Source organism: Hyla sarda, chromosome 2 (assembly GCF_029499605.1).
Source record: "Hyla sarda isolate aHylSar1 chromosome 2, aHylSar1.hap1, whole genome shotgun sequence".
NCBI lineage: Eukaryota > Metazoa > Chordata > Amphibia > Anura > Hylidae > Hyla > Hyla sarda.
Genome location: NC_079190.1, coordinates 513,545,045 through 513,564,835, shown reverse-complemented (window position 1 = coordinate 513,564,835; position 19,791 = coordinate 513,545,045). Strand labels below are relative to the sequence as shown.

The 19,791-nt window shown below is 44.1% G+C and overlaps 1 protein-coding gene across 2 annotated transcripts in view; it reads right to left on the bottom strand.

The window, feature by feature from the left end:
• BOC (BOC cell adhesion associated, oncogene regulated) overlaps nt 1-17,521 on the bottom strand; it is a 135,819-nt gene extending 118,298 nt beyond the window's left edge. For both annotated transcript variants that reach the window (XM_056559962.1, XM_056559965.1), the window contains exon 1: nt 17,223-17,521. The gene's annotated coding sequence lies outside the window, so the exon portion shown is untranslated. The remainder of the gene's footprint in view (nt 1-17,222) is intronic.
• Between the last annotated feature and the right edge of the window lie 2,270 nt (nt 17,522-19,791).

Genomic DNA, 19,791 nt, shown 5'->3' with positions numbered 1-19,791 from the left:
CTGCCAGCACTGTGCCCTAATACTGCCAGGACTGTGCCCTTATACTGCCAGGACTGTGCCCTAATACTACCAGGACTGTGCCCTAATACTGCCCAGACTGTGCCCTAATACTGCCCAGACTGTGCCCTAATACTGCCCAGACTGTGCCCTAATACTGCCAGGACTGTGCCCTAATACTGCCAGGACTGTGCCCTAATACTGCCAGCACTGTGCCCTAATACTGCCAGGACTGTGCCCTAATACTAACAACACTGTGCCCTAATACTGCCCAGACTGTGCCCTAATACTGCCAGGACTGTGCCCTAATACTGCCCAGACTGTGCCCTAATACTTCCAGGACTGTGCCCTAATACTGCCAGGACTGTGCCCTAATACTGCCAGGACTGTGCCCTAATACTGCCAGGACTGTGCCCTTATACTGCCAGGACTGTGCCCTAATACTGCCAGCACTGTGCCCTAATACTGCCAGGACTGTGCCCTTATACTGCCAGGACTGTGCCCTAATACTACCAGGACTGTGCCCTAATACTGCCCAGACTGTGCCCTAATACTGCCCAGACTGTGCCCTAATACTGCCCAGACTGTGCCCTAATACTGCCAGGACTGTGCCCTAATACTGCCAGGACTGTGCCCTAATACTGCCAGGACTGTGCCCTAATACTGCCAGGACTGTGCCCTAATACTGCCAGGACTGTGCCCTAATACTGCCCAGACTGTGCCCTAATACTGCCAGGAGATTGATATATGTTTTTGCTTTACTACAGACCAAACTCAGCACAATCCTCAGACCAACAGGGGGCAGCAATGAGATAAAAACCTGCAAAATAAAAGCCTGACCAAGAAAACCAGCAGAAGAGTGAGTGCAGCTTTGGGTGTGATTGGAGAAGATGATGGGAATCTCTGTGATGTGCTCAGCGCTCGTCCTTGAACACTTTATGTCCGTCCTTGTATTAGACTGGTCTGTGACACTTCCCGGGGTCAATAGATCTGAGTTATAAAAAGTGCCGCCATCTCCTTGTACAACGAGTAATAATTCAGGAAGAATTGATCCTGTTCTCCTCCCCGCATCCTGGAAGATCGATAGGACGAGCAGCGCAGGACTATTAATATACACTGATATAACACAAAGGCTTAAAACTGTGTATTCTAACCAGGGGGCCTCCAGCTGTTGCATAACTACAACTCTCAGCATGCCCAGACACCTAAAGGCCTGTCTGCCTCCTTCAGAGGATCCACACTGTCCCTGAAAGGTAAATCAGACTTTCCTCTCATCTCATCCCTTAGTGCAGAAGTCTTCAAACTGAAACACCTCCAGCTGTTGCATAACTACAACTCCCAGCATGCCTGGACAACTAAAGGCCTGTCTGCCTCCTTCAGAGGATCCACACTGTCCCTGAAAGGTAAATCAGACTTCCTTCTCATTTCATCCCTTAGTGCATTGGTCTTCAAACTGCAACCCCTCCAGCTGTTGCAAAACTACAACTCCCACCATGCTCGGAGAGCCAAAGGCCTGTCTGCCTCCTTCAGAGTATCCACACTGTCCCTGAAAGGTAAATCAGACTTCCTTCTCATCTCATCCCTTAGTGCAGTGGTCTTCAAAGTCCCCAGCTGTTGCAAAACTACAACTCCCAGCATGCCCGGACAGCCAACGGCGGTCCGGGCATGCTGGGAGTTGTAGTTTTGCAACAGCTGGAGGCACCCTGGTTGTCTCTCTATAGAGCAGTGTTTCCCAAACAGGGTGCCTCCAGCTGTTGCAATTTTACCACTTTTTATTATCTAAATCCCGGCACCAGATACTGTTCAAAGAACAAAAGATACAAAGCCTAAATAATAGCGTCATACAGTGTTTAAATAATACCGCCATCCAGTGGCCAGCTTAGAGTGAATAAATAACCTCCCCATCTGTCATTTCTTTGGTTTTAGTGCCAAATATTTTCAGTTTGCAGAACATAATACGAATCGGTGATAAACTAATACCGCCATACTATAACCATAATACCGCTAATACCGCCATACTGTAACCATAATACCGCTAATACCGCCATACTGTAACCATAATACCGCTAATACCGCCATGCTGTAACCATAATACCGCTAATACCGCCATACTGTAACCATAATACCGCTAATACCGCCATACTGTAACCATAATACCGCTAATACCGCCATATTATAACCATAATACCGCTAATACCGCCATACTGTAACCATAATACCGCTAATACCGCCATACTGTAACCATAATACCGCTAATACCGCCATACTGTAACCATAATACCGCTAATACCATCATACTGTAACCATAATACCGCTAATACCATCATACTGTAACCATAATACCGCTAATACCATCATACTGTAACCATAATACCGCTAATACCATCATACTGTAACCATAATACCGCTAATACCGCCATGCTGTAACCATAATACCGCCATACTGTAACCATAATACCGCTATTACCGCCATACTGTAACCATAATACCGCTAATACCACCATACTGTAACCATAATACCGCTAATACTGTCATACTGTAACCATAATACTGCTAATACCTCCATACTGTAACCATAACATCGCTAATACCGCAATGCTGTAACCATAATACCACCATACTGTAACCATAATACCGCTAATACCGCCATACTGTAACCATAATACCGCTAATACCGCCATACTGTAACCATAATACCGCTAATACCGTCATACTGTAACCATAATACTGCTAATACCGCCATACTGTAACCATAAAACCGCTAATACCGCCATACTGTAACCATAATACCGCTAATACCGTCATACTGTAACCATAATACTGCTAATACCTCCATACTGTAACCATAATACCGCTAATACCGCCATACTGTAACCATAATACCACCATACTGTAACCATAATACCGCTAATACCGCCATACTGTAACCATAATACCGCTAATACCACCATACTGTAACCATAATACCGCTAATACCGCCATACTGTAAACATAATACCGCTAATACCGTCATACTGTAACCATAATACTGCTAATCCCGCCATACTGTAACCATAATACAGCTAATACCGCCATACTGTAACCATAATACCGCTAATACCGCCATACTGTAACCATAATACCGCTAATACCGTCATACTGTAACCATAATACCGCTAATACCGCCATACTGTAACCATAATACCGCTAATACCGTCATACTGTAACCATAATACTGCTAATACCGCCATACTGTAGCCATAATACCGCTAATACCGCCATACTGTAACCATAATACTGCTAATACCGCCATACTGTAACCATAATACCATATGTAAATAGCTGTCACACACAACACATAGTAACATAGTTCATAAGGTTGAACAAAGATCAGAGTCCATCAAGTGCAACCTATAACCCTAATGAGTCCCTACTGATCCAGAGGAGGCAAAAAACCCTCAGACTAGAGGTAAAGATTCCTTCCTGACTCCAAATATCAGAATAATCACTGGATGAACATTCTGTCCCTATAGATCTAGAATCCATAACCTGTAATGTTATTATTCTCCAAGAATGTATCCGGACCCCTTTTATATTCTTTTACAGAGTTCACCATGACACCTCCTCCGGGAGAGAATTCCACAGTCTCACTGCTCTTACAGTAAAGAACCCCCGTCTGTGCTGGTGTAGAAACCTTCTTTCCTCTAGACGTAGAGGATGCCCCCTCTGGAGGCTCCGTCCTGTTCTCTGGAGGCTCCGTCCTGTTCTCTGGAGGCCCCGTCCTGTTCTCTGGAGGCTCCGTCCTGTTCTCTGGAGGCTCCGTCATGTTCTCTGGAGGCTCCGTCCTGTTCTCTGGAGGCTCCGTCCTGTTCTCTGGAGGCTTCGTCATGTTCTCTGGAGGCTCCGTCCTGTTCTCCGGAGGCTCCGTCCTGTTCTCTGGAGGCCCCGTCCTGTTCTCCGGAGGCTCCGTCCTGTTCTCTGGAGGCTCCGTCATGTTCTCTGGAGGCTCCGTCCTGTTCTCTGGAGGCTCCGTCCTGTTCTCCGGAGGCTCCGTCCTGTTCTCCGGAGGCTCCGTCCTGTTCTCCGGAGGCTCCGTCCTGTTCTCCGGAGGCTCCGTCCTGTTCTCCGGAGGCTCCGTCCTGTTCTCGGGAGGCTCCGTCCTGTTCTCCGGAGGCCCCGTCCTGTTCTCTGGAGGCTCCGTCATGTTCTCTGGAGGCTCCGTCCTGTTCTCCGGAGGCCCCGTCCTGTTCTCTGGAGGCCCCGTCCTGTTCTCCGGAGGCTCCGTCCTGTTCTCTGGAGGCTCCGTCATGTTCTCTGGAGTCTCCGTCCTGTTCTCTGGAGGCTCCGTCCTGTTCTCCGGAGGCTCCGTCCTGTTCTCCGGAGGCTCCGTCCTGTTCTCCGGAGGCTCCGTCCTGTTCTCCGGAGGCTCCGTCCTGTTCTCTGGAGGCTCCGTCCTGTTCTCTGGAGGCTCCGTCCTGTTCTCTGGAGGCTCCGTCATGTTCTCTGGAGTCTCCGTCCTGTTCTCTGGAGGCTCCGTCCTGTTCTCTGGAGTCTCCGTCCTGTTCTCTGGAGGCTCCGTCCTGTTCTCCGGAGGCTCCGTCCTGTTCTCTGGAGGCTCCGTCATGTTCTCTGGAGTCTCCGTCCTGTTCTCTGGAGGCTCCGTCCTGTTCTCTGGAGTCTCCGTCCTGTTCTCCGGAGGCTCCGTCCTGTTCTCCGGAGTCTCCGTCCTGTTCTCCGGAGGCTCCGTCCTGTTCTCAGGAGGCTCCGTCATGTTCTCCGGAGTCTCCGTCATGTTCTCTGGAGGCTCCGTCATGTTCTCTGGAGGCTCCGTCATGTTCTCCGGAGGCTCCGTCCTGTTCTCTGGAGGCTCCGTCCTGTTCTCTGGAGGCTCCGTCATGTTCTCTGGAGTCTCCGTCCTGTTCTCTGGAGGCTCCGTCCTGTTCTCTGGAGTCTCCGTCCTGTTCTCTGGAGTCTCCATCCTGTTCTCTGGAGGCTCCGTCATGTTCTCTGGAGGCTCCGTCATGTTCTCTGGAGTCTCCGTCATGTTCTCTGGAGGCTCCGTCATGTTCTCCGGAGGCTCCGTCCTGTTCTCCGGAGGCTCCGTCCTGTTCTCTGGAGGCTCCGTCATGTTCTCTGGAGTCTCCGTCATGTTCTCTGGAGTCTCCGTCCTGTTCTCTGGAGTCTCCGTCCTGTTCTCTGGAGTCTCCGTCCTGTTCTCTGGAGGCTCCATCCTGTTCTCCGGAGGCTCCGTCCTGTTCTCTGGAGGCTCCGTCATGTTCTCTGGAGTCTCCGTCATGTTCTCTGGAGTCTCCGTCCTGTTCTCTGGAGTCTCCGTCCTGTTCTCTGGAGTCTCCGTCCTGTTCTCTGGAGGCTCCGTCCTGTTCTCCGGAGTCTCCGTCCTGTTCTCTGGAGGCTCCTCTGCCCCTGAGGCCGGAGGTTCTGCCTCCTGAGTGGTTTGAGGCTCTGGGGTTTGGGGTTTGAGGTTTCAGGTGACCGGGGGAGGGTGGGAGCGGGGGAGGGTGGGAGCGACCTGAGGTCGTGTTTTCTTAAGGTTTGTGGCCTCTCAGCCCTTCAGCCGGCGAAACCCCAAAGCTGTCACCAGCGGAATCCGTTTATAGGGCGTCCTATTGTGGAATTATTATATATGAGCCACTTCTGGGCGACACATTCTATCCGGCCGCAGACAATGGCGCCCTTCATCCCGCACCGGCCTCTCATTACCCACAGCTGGAGGCCGCAGTAAATGACTCCGTCCCATTATTAACATGGAGGACAATGAAACCTACAGGAAACCCTCTCCCCGAGCTCCACACCTAGAACGCTGCCCGATGACAACGCAACCGGCGCAATAAAACCGCCCCCACGATCTGTAAATACTTGGAATAACTCTGCGCAGATTGTAAGATACGTAAAAAAAATATCGTAAAATCTCCCCCCGAGAAAACAATCAAACCCGAGCTGCAGGAGGCATCATAAAAATCTCGCCATTTAGACGGTTTTACGTGCAAACATTTTTGCTATACGATTTCATTGGTAAAAAAATACCATCAATACCGTCCAACCGCGGGATCTCATGTAGCCCCTCCCCCTCGCAGTACCTGTAAAACAATTTTGTTAAACCTTTAAAAAAAAAAAAAGTTTTATTTATTTTTTATTTCGTTTTTATTTAAAGTTTTACAAAGTTTAAAAGTTTTTTTTATAAAAAAAAACTTTAAAAAAAACTTTTTGCAATCGTTTTAAAAACTTTTTGTAAAAAAACGTAAAAAACTTTGTAAAACTTTTAAACAACTTTTTGTACACACCCGCCGCAAGCGCCATTGAAGTCAGTAGGGACTGCGGCGGATTTTCCACAGCTTAAATTCCGGCCACGGAAAATCTGCTATGGACAGCCGAGAAGAGCCCGCCCCTTTCAAATACGCAGCGGGAAAACCCGTAAAAACAAAGAGTGTGTGAACGCACCCTCAAAAAAACTTTTTAAAACTTTGTAAAACTTTTTCAAAAATCTTTCTTTAAACTGTAAAAAAAAAATTTTAAACTTATTCAAACTTTGTAAAACTTTTAGTAACTTTTTTGCAAGACTTTTAAAATGCTTTTTTATACATTTTTTAACTTTTTAAAACTTTTTAAAACTTTTTAAAATTTTGTAAAACTTTTTAAAATTTTGTAAAACTTTTTAAATGCTTTTTTTAAACTTTTAAACAACTTTTTTGTATAACTTTTAAAATCCTTTTTTTATACATTTTTAAACTTTTTTAAACATTTTTAAACTTTGTAAAACTTTTTAAAAACTTTTTTAAACTTTGTAAAACGTTTTTACATTTTCTTGAAATATTGAAGATAACAATGAAAATGTATCCCCGACACCCCTTGACGAACTTCCCAACAGTAAATGAGACCGTAAAGTGGGTGGGGCTTGGGTAGATTTGCATAAAAAGGGGATTTTCCGTGCAGCTTTCGGGGGTGTTCCTAGACAATATTCAGGGGCTACTGTATGTAACGCAAATGTTGGTTGTATCGTTGGGTGCACATATGGGAACTGAATTAGGCCCAGCTTCTGCTGATTTGCATAAAGCGAGGAGAGGAGGTGGAGCCTATTTCTGCGCTCAGTGCTGCCCCCAGTGGATCATGTGAGAACTGCTGCTGGATACAATATAACACTGTTCCCTAACCTGGGCCTCTCCACCTGTTGCAGAACATCAACTCCCATCATGGGCGGAACGCCGTATGGTGCGCGGTGTCGCTATGCCGCCATGGCGCGCCTTCCCCAGACTTTTACACCAGGCCTTAATATCCCAGCCGCCTCTTCTATTAGGACTGAGGGTCGCAGGCTATCCCCCCTCCCTCTTTATATAATTAACCCCTTCATACAACAAACTCGGCTCTGCTACATCAGAGAATGAAAGCATTGGCTTCTGTCAGGCTGGATGTAAATGGTGGAAAAGAAATAAACACGTTGCGATGGGAAAGTGTCGGATTTCAGTCGGCGAAAAAAATAAAATAAAAAAAAAAACGGGGTGTGTGCGCGCGGTCTGCGCGTCCCGGCCCGCCGCCGGCACACGAATAGTTAATCGCACGTCTGTCCTCGTTTGACTTCTGGCTGAAAAATCATCTCATAAAATTTCTGATCGAGACGCGATGGAAACTTTGGCATCATCGGAACGGGGTCGGGGCCCACCTGGATCTGAGGGGGAGGGGCACTTCTGTTATAAGCCTAGAGTTGTGTTTCCCAACCAGGGCGCCTCCAGCTGTTGCAAAACTACAACTCCCAGCATGCCCGAACAGCCTAAAGCAAAAAAATTAAAATAAAAACAGGTCTTAACTGAGGATCCTGCAACAGCTGGAGGCCCCCTGTTTGGGAAACACTGCTCTATGGGGAGAGAATACTGCAAAACTACAACTCCCAGCATGCCCGGACAGCCAACGGCTGTCCGGGCATGCTGGGAGTTGTAGTTTTGAAACAGCTGGGGAGTTTGAAGACCACTGCACTAAGGGATGAGATGAGATGGAAGTCTGATTTACCTTTCAGGGACAGTGTGGATCCTCTGAAGGAGACAGACAGGCCTTTAGCTGTCTGGGCATGCTGGGAGTTGTAGTTTTGCAATGGCTGGAGGGGTTGCAGTTTTAAGACCACTGCACTAAGGGATGAGATGAGAGGGAAGTCTGATTTATCTTTCAGGGACAGTGTGGATCCTCTGAAGGAGGCAGACAGGACTTTATCTGTCTGGGCATGCTGGGAGTTGTAGTTTTGCAACAGCTGGGGGATCGCAGTTTGAAGACCATTGCACTAAGGGATGAGATGAGAAGGAAGTCTGATTTACCTTTCAGGGGCAGTGTGGATCCTCTGAAGAAGGCAGACAGGCCTTTGGCTGTCCGGGCATGCTGGAAGTTGTAGTTTTGCAACGGCTGGAGGGGTTGCAGTTTGAAGACCACTGCACTAAGGGATGATATGAGAGGGAAGTCTGATTTACCTTTCAGGGACAGGGTGGATCCTGTGAAGGAGGCATACAGGCGTTAGGCTGTATGGGCATGGTAGGAGTTGTAGTTTTGCAACAGCTGGAGGCACCCTGGTTGGGAAAACAGTTGTTCAGAGTTTCAGCTCCTGGGTCCAGACCACTCTCCTGACTACACGTGACGACACAATCCGTTCGCACCGTCCATGCAAACGATATGAAAATCTTCTCCAACAAAATCTTTTTTATTTTTATTTTAACGCCGCAAAAAAATAAATAATTGTCACAAAATAATAACAAAATCCATTAAACAAAATGAGAAAGCGCAAGGGACGGAGGATCTGGCAGCGATTATCGGTGCACGCCATCGCAGGCGCCACCCGGCCGCCTCAGCGACGACGCCACTTTTTACGTTCCAGGCAGATGTCTGAACTATATTTGGCGAGCAAGCAGAGATCTTAACTCGATGAACGTCACGATTACCGAGGCAAAGAAAGCGTTAGGGCTTTTTATTTCTGCCGCCACTTTACATGGGGTCATGTGACTTCTCTTATATTACTATAGATGGCACCGGCATGGTTTTTTTGCCGCCATAGGTGAGGGTTGGCCTTATACGTGGTCATGTGACTTATTTACATTACTATGGATGGCACCGCCATGATTTCCTGCCGCCATAGGTGAGGGTTGGCCTTATACGTGGTCATGTGACTTCTTTATATTACTATGGATGGCACCGCCATGGTTTTCTGCCGCCATAGGTGAGCGTTAGCCTTATACGTGGTCATGTGACTTATTTACATTACTATGGATGGCACCGCCATGATTTCCTGCCGCCACAGGTGAGGGTTGGCCTTATACGTGGTCATGTGACTTCTTTATATTACTATGGATGGCACCGCCATGGTTTTCTGCCGCCATAGGTGAGGGTTGGCCTTGTACGTGGTCATGTGACTTCTTTATATTACTATGGATGGCACCACCATGGTTTCCTGCCGCCATAGGTGAGGGTTGGCCTTATACGTGGTCATGTGACTTATTTACATTACTATAGATGGCACCGCCATGGTTTTCTGCCGCCATAGGTGAGGGTTAGCCTTATACGTGGTCATGTGACTTCTTTATATTACTATAGATGGCACCGCCATGGTTTTCTGCCGCCATAGGTGAGGGTTGGCCTTATACGTGGTCATGTGACTTATTTACATTACTATAGATGGCACCGCCATGATTTCCTGCCACCATAGGTGAGGGTTGGCCTTATACGTGGTCATGTGACTTCTTTATATTACTATAGATGGCACCGCCATGATTTCATGCCACCATAGGTGAGGGTTAGCCTTATACGTGGTCATGTGATTTCTTTATATTACTATGGATGGCACCGCCATGGTTTTCTGCCGCCATAGGTGAGGGTTAGCCTTATACGTGGTCATGTGACTTCTCCTACGTTTTATGGATGCCACTGCCATTATTTTTTAGCCGCCATAGGTGAGGGATAGCCTTACAATTGGTCATGTGACTCCTTTACATTGATATGGATACTACTACTGTCTCGATTTTTTTTGCCGCCATAGGTGAGGGTTAGCCTTACAATTGGTCATGTGACTCCTTTACATTGATATGGATACTACTACTGTCTCGATTTTTTTTGCCGCCATAGGTGAGGGTTAGCCTTACAATTGGTCATGTGACTCCTTTACATTGATATGGATACTACTACTGTCTCGATTTTTTTTGCCGCCATAGGTGAGGGTTAGAATTACATGTGGTCACGTGACTTCTCTCACATTCCTATGGATGGCACCACCATGATTTTTTTTTTTTTGCCTTAGAAGTGGTCACGTGACTCTTTTACATTCCTAGTTATATTAGTAAATATTATTTAAAGGCACAGACCCCTTATGACGTGCACAAATGCACCCACTTTACTAGGCACCCTAAACCCCCCCAAAAAACCCACCGCAGATAACGGAATCTCTTGTTACGTTGCTGAGGCGCGAGGCTTCGTCTCCTTCTGTAACGCAGCAGTGTACCCTGGGATTGTGAACACTCCGCACATGCCCCCCCCCCCCCCCCCCCCCTATATCCTGCGGTCACACACATACACCTTGCCCGCTTTGTAGTCTATTCTCACACTTCTGAATCCCCCCATAAAGCCGTGACACAGAGCAGGTCCCCACACCGAGGTCTGCTCCGGCGGCGAGCACCATGTGGGACCATATTACTAACACCTCTCTGCTTGACAGGATTATACAGACCATGCTACTGGGATACAAGGAGGTAGTTTACAGGGTGGGGGGAGGCCATGGGGGGGGGGGCAACACCGCCAATGTGGTACTGTCTGGGCAGGAGAGTGCCTATGTATATATATATATATTTATATATATATATAAATGCAGATGTAGCAGACCTGACACTGCTATTTTAACTACTTAGGGCCTAGGTGTCTCCAACCTGCGGCCCTCCAGCTGTTGCAAAACTACAACTCCCAGCATGCCCAGACAGCCTTAGACCAGTGTTCCTCCAGCAGTTGCAAAACTACGCAAAACTACAACTCCCAGCATGCCCGGACAGCCGTTGGCTGTCCGGGCATGCTGGGAGTTGTAGTTTTGCAACAGCTGGAGGGCGGCAGGTTGGACAACTAGGCCTTAGGGAATTGCACCAGAACCAATACTTAAAGGGGTTGTCCAGGAAAAAACTTTTTTTTATATATATGTATATATATATATCTCAACTGGTTCCAGAAAGTTAAACAGATTTGTAAATTACTTGTATTAAAAAAATCTTAATCCTTTCAGTACTTATGAGCTTCTGAAGCTAAGGTTGTTATTTTCTGTCTAAGTGTTCTCTGATGACACGTGTCTCGAGAAACGCCCAGTTTAGAAGCAAATCCCCATAGCAAACCTCTTCTAAACTGGGCGGATCCCGAGACACGTGTCATCAGAGAGCACTTAGACAGAAAAGAACAACCTTAACTTCAGAAGCTCATAAGTCCTGAAAGGATTAAGATTTATTAATAGAAGTAATTTACAAATCTGTTTAACTTTCTGGAGCCAGTTGATATATATATAAAAGTTTTTTCCTGGATAACCCCTTTAAAGAAAACTCACGTTCCGTCTGACAAACTCAACACCACTGCTCCATCTGTCTAACTGGACTCCACTTCACAAACTCAGCTCTAGTGTATCTGATAAACCTAGTTGTGCCTATAAATCATGGCTCTGCTGCATCTGACAAACTCAGCTCAGCTCTGCTACATCTTATCATCAATTCTTCGTCACCCATTAAACTTCGCTTTGCGGCTCCATTGGACAAACTCGGCTCTACTCTGTTTAGTAGAAGCTCAGTACTGCACCATCCAAATCACCTAGCTCTGCTGTACCATGTAAGCGGGTCTTCCCCACACATCAATTTCAGCTCTGCTTCATCAGACAAACTCAGCTCCACTGCATTGGACAAGCTTAACCTTGCTTTATCCATTTGATCGACCTCTGCTCCACTGGACAAACTCAGCTCTGTGATACTGGACAGGTTTAGCCTTTAAGCCTTGCTTCTCCCATTTAATCTACCTCTGATCCATTGAACAAACTCAGCTCTGCTCTTTTGGACACACTCAACGCTGCTCCTTTAGACAAACTCAGCTCTGCGCCATTGGACAAACTCAGCTCTGCTCCATTGGAAAAACTCAGCTCTGCTCCTTTAGACAAACTTAACTTTGCGCCATTCCAGAAACTCAGCTCTGCTCCATTGGACAAGTTTAGCTTTTAACCTTGCTTCTCCCAATTAATCTACCTCGGATCCTTAGGATAAACTCAACTCTGCTCCTTTAGACAAACTCAGCTCTGCTCCATTGGACAAACTCAGCTCTGCTCCATTGGACAAACTCAGCCCTGCTCCATTGGACAAACTCAGCCCTGCTCCAATGGACAAATTCAGCTCTGCTCCATTGGATAAACTCAGCTCTGCTCCTTTAGACAAACTCAGCTTTGCTCCATTGGACAAACTCAGCTCTGCTCCACTGGACAAGTTTAGCTTTTAACCTTGCTTCTCCCAATTAATCTACCTCGGATCCATAGGATAAACTCAACTCTGCTCCATTGGACAAACACCACTCTGCTCCTTTAGACAAACTCAGCTCTGCTCCACTGGACAAACTCAGCTCTGCTCCATTGGACAAACTCAGCTCTGCTCCATTGGACAAACTCAGCTCTACTCTATTAGACAAACTCAGCTCTGCTTCATTGGACAAGCTTTGTCTTGCTTACCCATTTACTCTACTTCTGATCCATTGGACAAACTCAACTCTGATCCATTGGACAAACTCAGCTCTGCTACATTGGACAAACTCAGCTCTGCTCTATTGGACAAACTCAGCTCTGCGCCATTAGACAAACTCAGCTCTGCTCCTTTAGACAAACTCAGCTTTTCGCCATTCCAGAAACTCAGCTCTGTTCCATTGGACAAGTTTAGCTTTTAACCTTGCTTCTCCCAATTAATCTACCTCAGATCCTTAGGATAAACTCAACTCTGCTCCTTTAGACAAACTCAGCTCTGCTCCATTGGACAAACTCAGCTCTGCTCCTTTAGACAAACTCAGCTTTTCGCCATTCCAGAAACTCAGCTCTGTTCCATTGGACAAGTTTAGCTTTTAACCTTGCTTCTCCCAATTAATCTACCTCAGATCCGTAGGATAAACTCAACTCTGCTCCTTTAGACAAACTCAGCTCTGCTCCATTGGGCAAACTCAGCTCTGCGCCATTGGGCAAACTCAGCTCTGCGCCATTGGACAAACTCAGCTCTGCTCCTTTAGACAATCTCAGCTCTGCTCCATTGGACAAACTCAGCTCTGCTCCATTGGACAAACTCAGCTCTGCTCCATTGGACAAACTCAGCTCTGCTCCATTGGACAAACTCAGCTCTGCGCCATTGGGCAAACTCAGCTCTGCTCCATTGGACAAACTCAGCTCCATTGGACAAACTCAGCTCTGCGCCATTGGGCAAACTCAGCTCTGCGCCATTGGACAAACTCAGCTCTGCTCCTTTAGACAATCTCAGCTCTGCTCCATTGGACAAACTCAGCTCTGCTCCATTGGACAAACTCAGCTCTGCTCCATTGGACAAACTCAGCTCTGCTCCATTGGACAAACTCAGCTCTGCGCCATTGGGCAAACTCAGCTCTGCTCCATTGGACAAACTCAGCTCTGCTCCTTTAGACAATCTCAGCTCTGCTCCATTGGACAAACTCAGCTCTGCTCCATTGGACAAACTCAGCTCTGCTCCATTGGACAAACTCAGCTCTGCTCCATTGGACAAACTCAGCTCTGCTCCATTGAAATCAAAGGCGAATGACCAGGGAGTCAGGAGTTTGTCTGGCGCAGAGAGGAACCATCAGACAGCCAGGTAAAATCAATGGATTTATTACCTGCAAGATCTACTGATCCCGCACATGAGGCGCCTTCCTTCCTTTCTCTGCTCCATTGGACAAACTCAGCTCTGCTCCATTGGACAAACTCAGCTCTGCTCCATTGGACAAACTCAGCTCTGCTCCATTGGACAAACTCAGCTCTGCTCCATTGGACAAACTCAGCTCTGCTCCATTGGACAAACTCAGATCTGCTCCATTGGACAAGTTTAGCTTTTAACCTTGCTTCTCCCCAATTAATCTACCTCGGATCCTTAGGATAAACTCAACTCTGATCCATTGGACAAACTCAGCTCTGCTCCATTGGACAAACTCAGCTCTGCTCCATTGGACAAACTTATAAACTATCTCTGCGCCACTGGAGAAACTCAGCCCTGCTGCGTTGGACAAACTCTGCTCTACTCCATTAAACAAACTCAGCTCTGCTCTATTGGACACACTGATCTCTGGCCAATACTGCTTCACCCATTAAATTCCATCTCTGCTCCGTTGGACATACTCAGCTCTGCTCCGTTGGACATGCTCAGCTCTGCTCCGTTGGACATGCTCAGCTCTGCTCCATTGGACATACTCAGCTCTGCTCCGTTGGACATACTCAGCTCTGCTCCGTTGGACATGCACCTTTGGACAAACCCGGTTCAGCTCCAACCAACCAACTTAACTCTGCTGCATCCCACCACCTTAGCTCTGCTCTTCAGGTCCCTGTCATTACACTTCAAGCCATTAATGACACTTATGTAGCAGATAACAACTCATTCTCCTGTCTGCAGGTTACACCTTGTAGCTACTAAGGCTTCTGGCTGGGACTTGTAGTTCACCAGAAGACACTGACCAAAAAAAAAAAAGGCACCACAAAGCAACTAGATACCCCCATCCTGGACCCCCAAATATGGAAATCAGTGCAGAATCCAAGACCAAAACCAAGAAAATGCAAGAATTCTAAGCTTGAAGATCCCACAGCCAAGATCCAATATAAACAAATTGTATAAAATACAGTCGTAAATAACACAAAAACACCCAAAAACTCCCACGTTTCCTCCAGTACAGGGTCCAGCGCTTCAATGTGGGGTATGAATATAGACCAGTGTTTCACAATCAGAGTGCCTCCAGCTGTTGCAAAATTACAACTCCCAGCCTGCCCGGACAGCCATTGGCTGTCCGGGCATGCTGGGAGGTGTAGTTTTGCAATAGCTGGAGGCACCTCCGATTGGGAAACATTGATGTAGGGTGACACCAAAAATAAGGACACCCCTTAGGACCACCAGAAACATCAAAAGCTACTGAAAAAAATCCATATACAATAATTATTATTATTTTTATTATTCTTATAATTTGTTGTTAATATTGTTACTACATCTACCGGAGACTCAAGTAGCTTTTTTTTTTTTTTTTTTTTTTTTTTTTTTCACTTTTCTTCACACCATTTTTTTTACTGTCACAAATTTGACATTTACCCTAAAAGTTTATATAACGTAACCTCATAAACAGCGCCATCCGGTCGCCATTATTACACGATTATAATTATTGTAATTTTCATAAATATATATATATATATATATTTTTTTTTTTTATTATTATTATTATTATTATTTTTTTTTTTTTTAAACAACACAAAGCAAAAGCAAGCAACCAAAATAATATCAACCCTACAAAATAATATAAACCATATAGTATAGACAATAAAAGTAAATATATATCTAGGTCAGGTCCCTTTCTAATAATTAAAAATTTTTATATTTATATATAATTATTATCATGTGAAAAATGTTCTGCCTGAACAGTGTGTGTTGTTGTTGTTGTTGTTGTTGTTTATTTTTTAAATATAAACAATTAAAGTTAAGTATAAATAATATTGTTACCTTGATTCATTGAGTTGGATTCTATGCTTTTCTATGTGTGACAAGTTTATACGTCATATAAACACATTTTATACACAGTAGTTTACGCAGCAGCAGACCATAGGGAGGTCGATAAGAAAAAGTGCAATTAGTAATGTAAACAAAATATTAAAAAAAGATAAAAAAAATACACAAATAAATAAATATATAAACAGGATTAAAAAAATATATAAAAATAATAAATAAATGAAATAAATGAATATATATATATATACACACACATATGTATATATATATATATATGACAGCGAGTATTGTTTATAAGAAAAAGTGCAATCAATAAGATAAACAAAATATAAAAAAAGTGAAAAAAATACACAAATAAATATATATAAACAATATAAAAAATATAAAAATAATAAAAAATGTAATATATATATATGTGACAGAGAGTATTGTTTATAAGAAAAAGTGCAATTAATAATATAAACAAAATATAAAAAAAGTTTTAAAAAATACACAAATAAATATATATAAACAATATAAAAAATATTAAAATAATAAAAAAAGTAATATATATATATGTGACAGAGAGTATTGTTTATAAGAAAAAGTGCAATTAATAATATAAACAAAATATAAAAAAAGTTTTAAAAAATACACAAATAAATATATATAAACAATATAAAAAATATTAAAATAATAAAAAAAAGTAATATGTATATATATATATATATATATATATATATACAGCGAGTATTGTTTATATTAGAAAAAGTGCAACTAATAATGTAAACAAAATGTTTAAAAAAGCTAAAATATATATATATATATATATATAGGCAAGAGAAAAAATATATAAAAATAATACATAATATATATATATATAATAATAATAATAATAAATAAATTAAAAGAAATAAATTAAATAAATAAAAAAAGAAGACAAGAATATAATTATGTAAATTAATTCATTAATTAATTTAATAATTAATTCATTTTTAAATTAATATATAAATTAAAAGAAATCCCCCCCAAAAAAACAGGATAGAAAAATGTCATCATCTTTATTCTGAACTGCAATTGTTTCCCCTATATATGACAGGAGGTGCAGGATACTTGTCTCTACTGCAGAAAATCCCATAACATCCCCAAAAACCTTGTCAATTCCCACCCTCAGCCCCCCACCCCTCGAGCCGCCTGTACCCGGTAAAGTCTGGAAACAACATTAATCACAATATAGAATCTACAGACACAAAACTTTTCCCCTTATTCTTCGCCTACATTGTTCACATTTTTTCCGACAGAAGGAAAAACATTCGGGATCCATCCAGCCTTAGGGAGAAGCCTGGGATACAAAACAACTAGGCCCGGCCTGGAGAACCTCAGGGACTAATGTCTCCTGGACCCCCAAATACTGGGACAACACATGGAGGCAATCCAAGGGCCCAGGACATTCCAGAAAGATCTTTATGGGGGTTTTGTTCCCCTAAGGAAAACTTTAAGAAGAGTAAAGAGATAGAAGTGATGACTTACCGGAGGAGGAAGCAGCAGGATCCTTAATGTAACAATCCTCTATGGATACATTTAGATACAAGGAGTTCTGCAGATTGAAAGGGTTTGGGGAGCTCCTTGGGTTTGTTGCCCTCCTTGGTTTGGGGAGCTCCTTGGGTTAGAGGGAAGTTTGGAGGAAGTTCCCAGTGAACATGTTCTGGGTTCTGCTCTGTGTATGGGATCTCGCCTCTTTTTTTTTGGATGACTGGCTCCTAAAACAATCCCCTTCTTTAGCAGGATAGGAGCCTCCCCTCTGAGGGGAGAGGAGGGGGAGGGGAAGGCCAGGAGGCTTGTACCAAAACACACAACTTCTTCCCCTGCATCAGACTGAGGACAAAATCCACCAAGTGGCCACTTCACTCCAAGACCTGAGAATTATGGTTTCTGCAAATTGCAGCTGAAGCCACATGAGGGGCCTGAGGTGGAGGAAAGTAAATGGGGATGATGTCCCTCTGTGGTGGTGGTGAGGACAGGGGGGTGAGGCCCACAACATGGCAGGACCTTACCCCCAGCAGGGTTTTGTGGGGTAGTTGAAAGACCCTGTAATCCGCCCACTATTCATGAGGGTCTGTGCAGCTGCTTGGGACAAAACAACATTACATTATACTCAATAGTCACAGCGGCAACTTGGTCCAGACATTGTGTAACGTGAAGAGCGAAGAACTCTGTATACTGGAATGTAATAGGGGGAGATACATTACTGATCCGTATTATACTCCAGAGCTGCACTCACTATTCTGCTGGGGAGGTCACTGTATATATACATTACATTACTGATCCGTATTATACTCCAGAGCTGCACTCACTATTCTGCTGGGGAGGTTACTGTGTACATACATTACATTACTTATCCTGTACTGATCCTGAGTTATATCCTGTATTATACTCCAGAGCTGTACTCACTATTCTGCTGGTGAGGTCACTGTGTACATATATTACATTACTTATCCTGTACTGATCCTGAGTTATATCCTGTATTATACTCCAGAACTGTACTCACTATTCTGCTGGTGAGGTCACTGTGTACATACATTACATTACTTATCCTGTACTGATCCTGAGTTATATCCTGTATTATACTCTAGAGCTGCACTCACTATTCTGCTGGTGAGATCACTGTGTACATACATTACATTACTTATCCTGTACTGATCCTGAGTTATATCCTGTATTATACTCCAGAGCTGTACTCACTATTCTGCTGGCGAGGTCACTGTGTACATACATTACATTACTTATCCTGTACTGATCCTGAGTTATATCCTGTATTATACTCCAGAACTGTACTCACTATTCTGCTGGTGAGGTCGCTGTGTACATACATTACATTACTTATCCTGTACTGATCCTGAGTTATATCCTGTATTATACCCCAGAGCTGTACTCACTATTCTGCTGGTGAGGTCACTGTGTACATACATTACATTACTTATCCTGTACTGATCCTGAGTTATATCCTGTATTATACCCCAGAGCTGTACTCACTATTCTGCTGGTGAGGTCACTGTGTACATACATTACATTACTTATCCTGTACTGATCCTGAGTTATATCCTGTATTATACTCCAGAGCTGTACTCACTATTCTGCTGGTGAGGTCACCTGTGTACATACATTACATTACTTATCCTATACTGATCCTGAGTTATATCTTGTATTATACTCCAGAGCTGTACTCACTATTCTGCTGGTGAGATCACTGTGTACATACATTACATTACTTATCCGGTACTGATCCTGAGTTATATCCTGTATTATACCCCAGAGCTGTACTCACTATTCTGCTGGTGAGGTCACTGTGTACATACATTACTTATCCTGTACTGATCCTGAGTTATATCCTGTATTATACCCCAGAGCTGTACTCACTATTCTGCTGGTGAGGTCACTGTGTACATACATTACATTACTTATCCTGTACTGATCCTGAGTTATATCCTGTATTATACTCCAGAGCTGTACTCACTATTCTGCTGGTGAGGTCACTGTGTACATACATTACATTACTTATCCTGTACTGATCCTGAGTTATATCCTGTATTATACTCCAGAACTGTACTCACTATTCTGCTGGTGAGGTCACTGTGTACATACATTACATTACTTATCCTGTACTGATCCTGAGTTATATCCTGTATTATACCCCAGAGCTGTACTCACTATTCTGCTGGTGAGGTCACTGTGTACATACATTACATTACTTATCCTGTACTGATCCTGATCATGATGTGACCCCTCCTCTATACACATCTCTTTACAGAAGAGGATCAGTGATTTGGTAATCTTACAATCTAAACTCATTAATTGAGCCCTTAATCTTTGACGCCTCTTCTGTACAGTATTAATGTGCAAACGAAACAAGGTAAATGTTATCAGGGGGGGGGGGGTTACAGGGTGGGTGGGGGGTGGGGTTCACATTAACCTCATAATTACCTTCACAAAACCAACAAAGGATGAAGGGAATTAGCAATTCACCTCCAGGCACAGATCGCACCATAGGGGGGGCAGGTAGTGTGACTGTGAGTTTTTTGTTTTGTTTTTTTTACCTTTT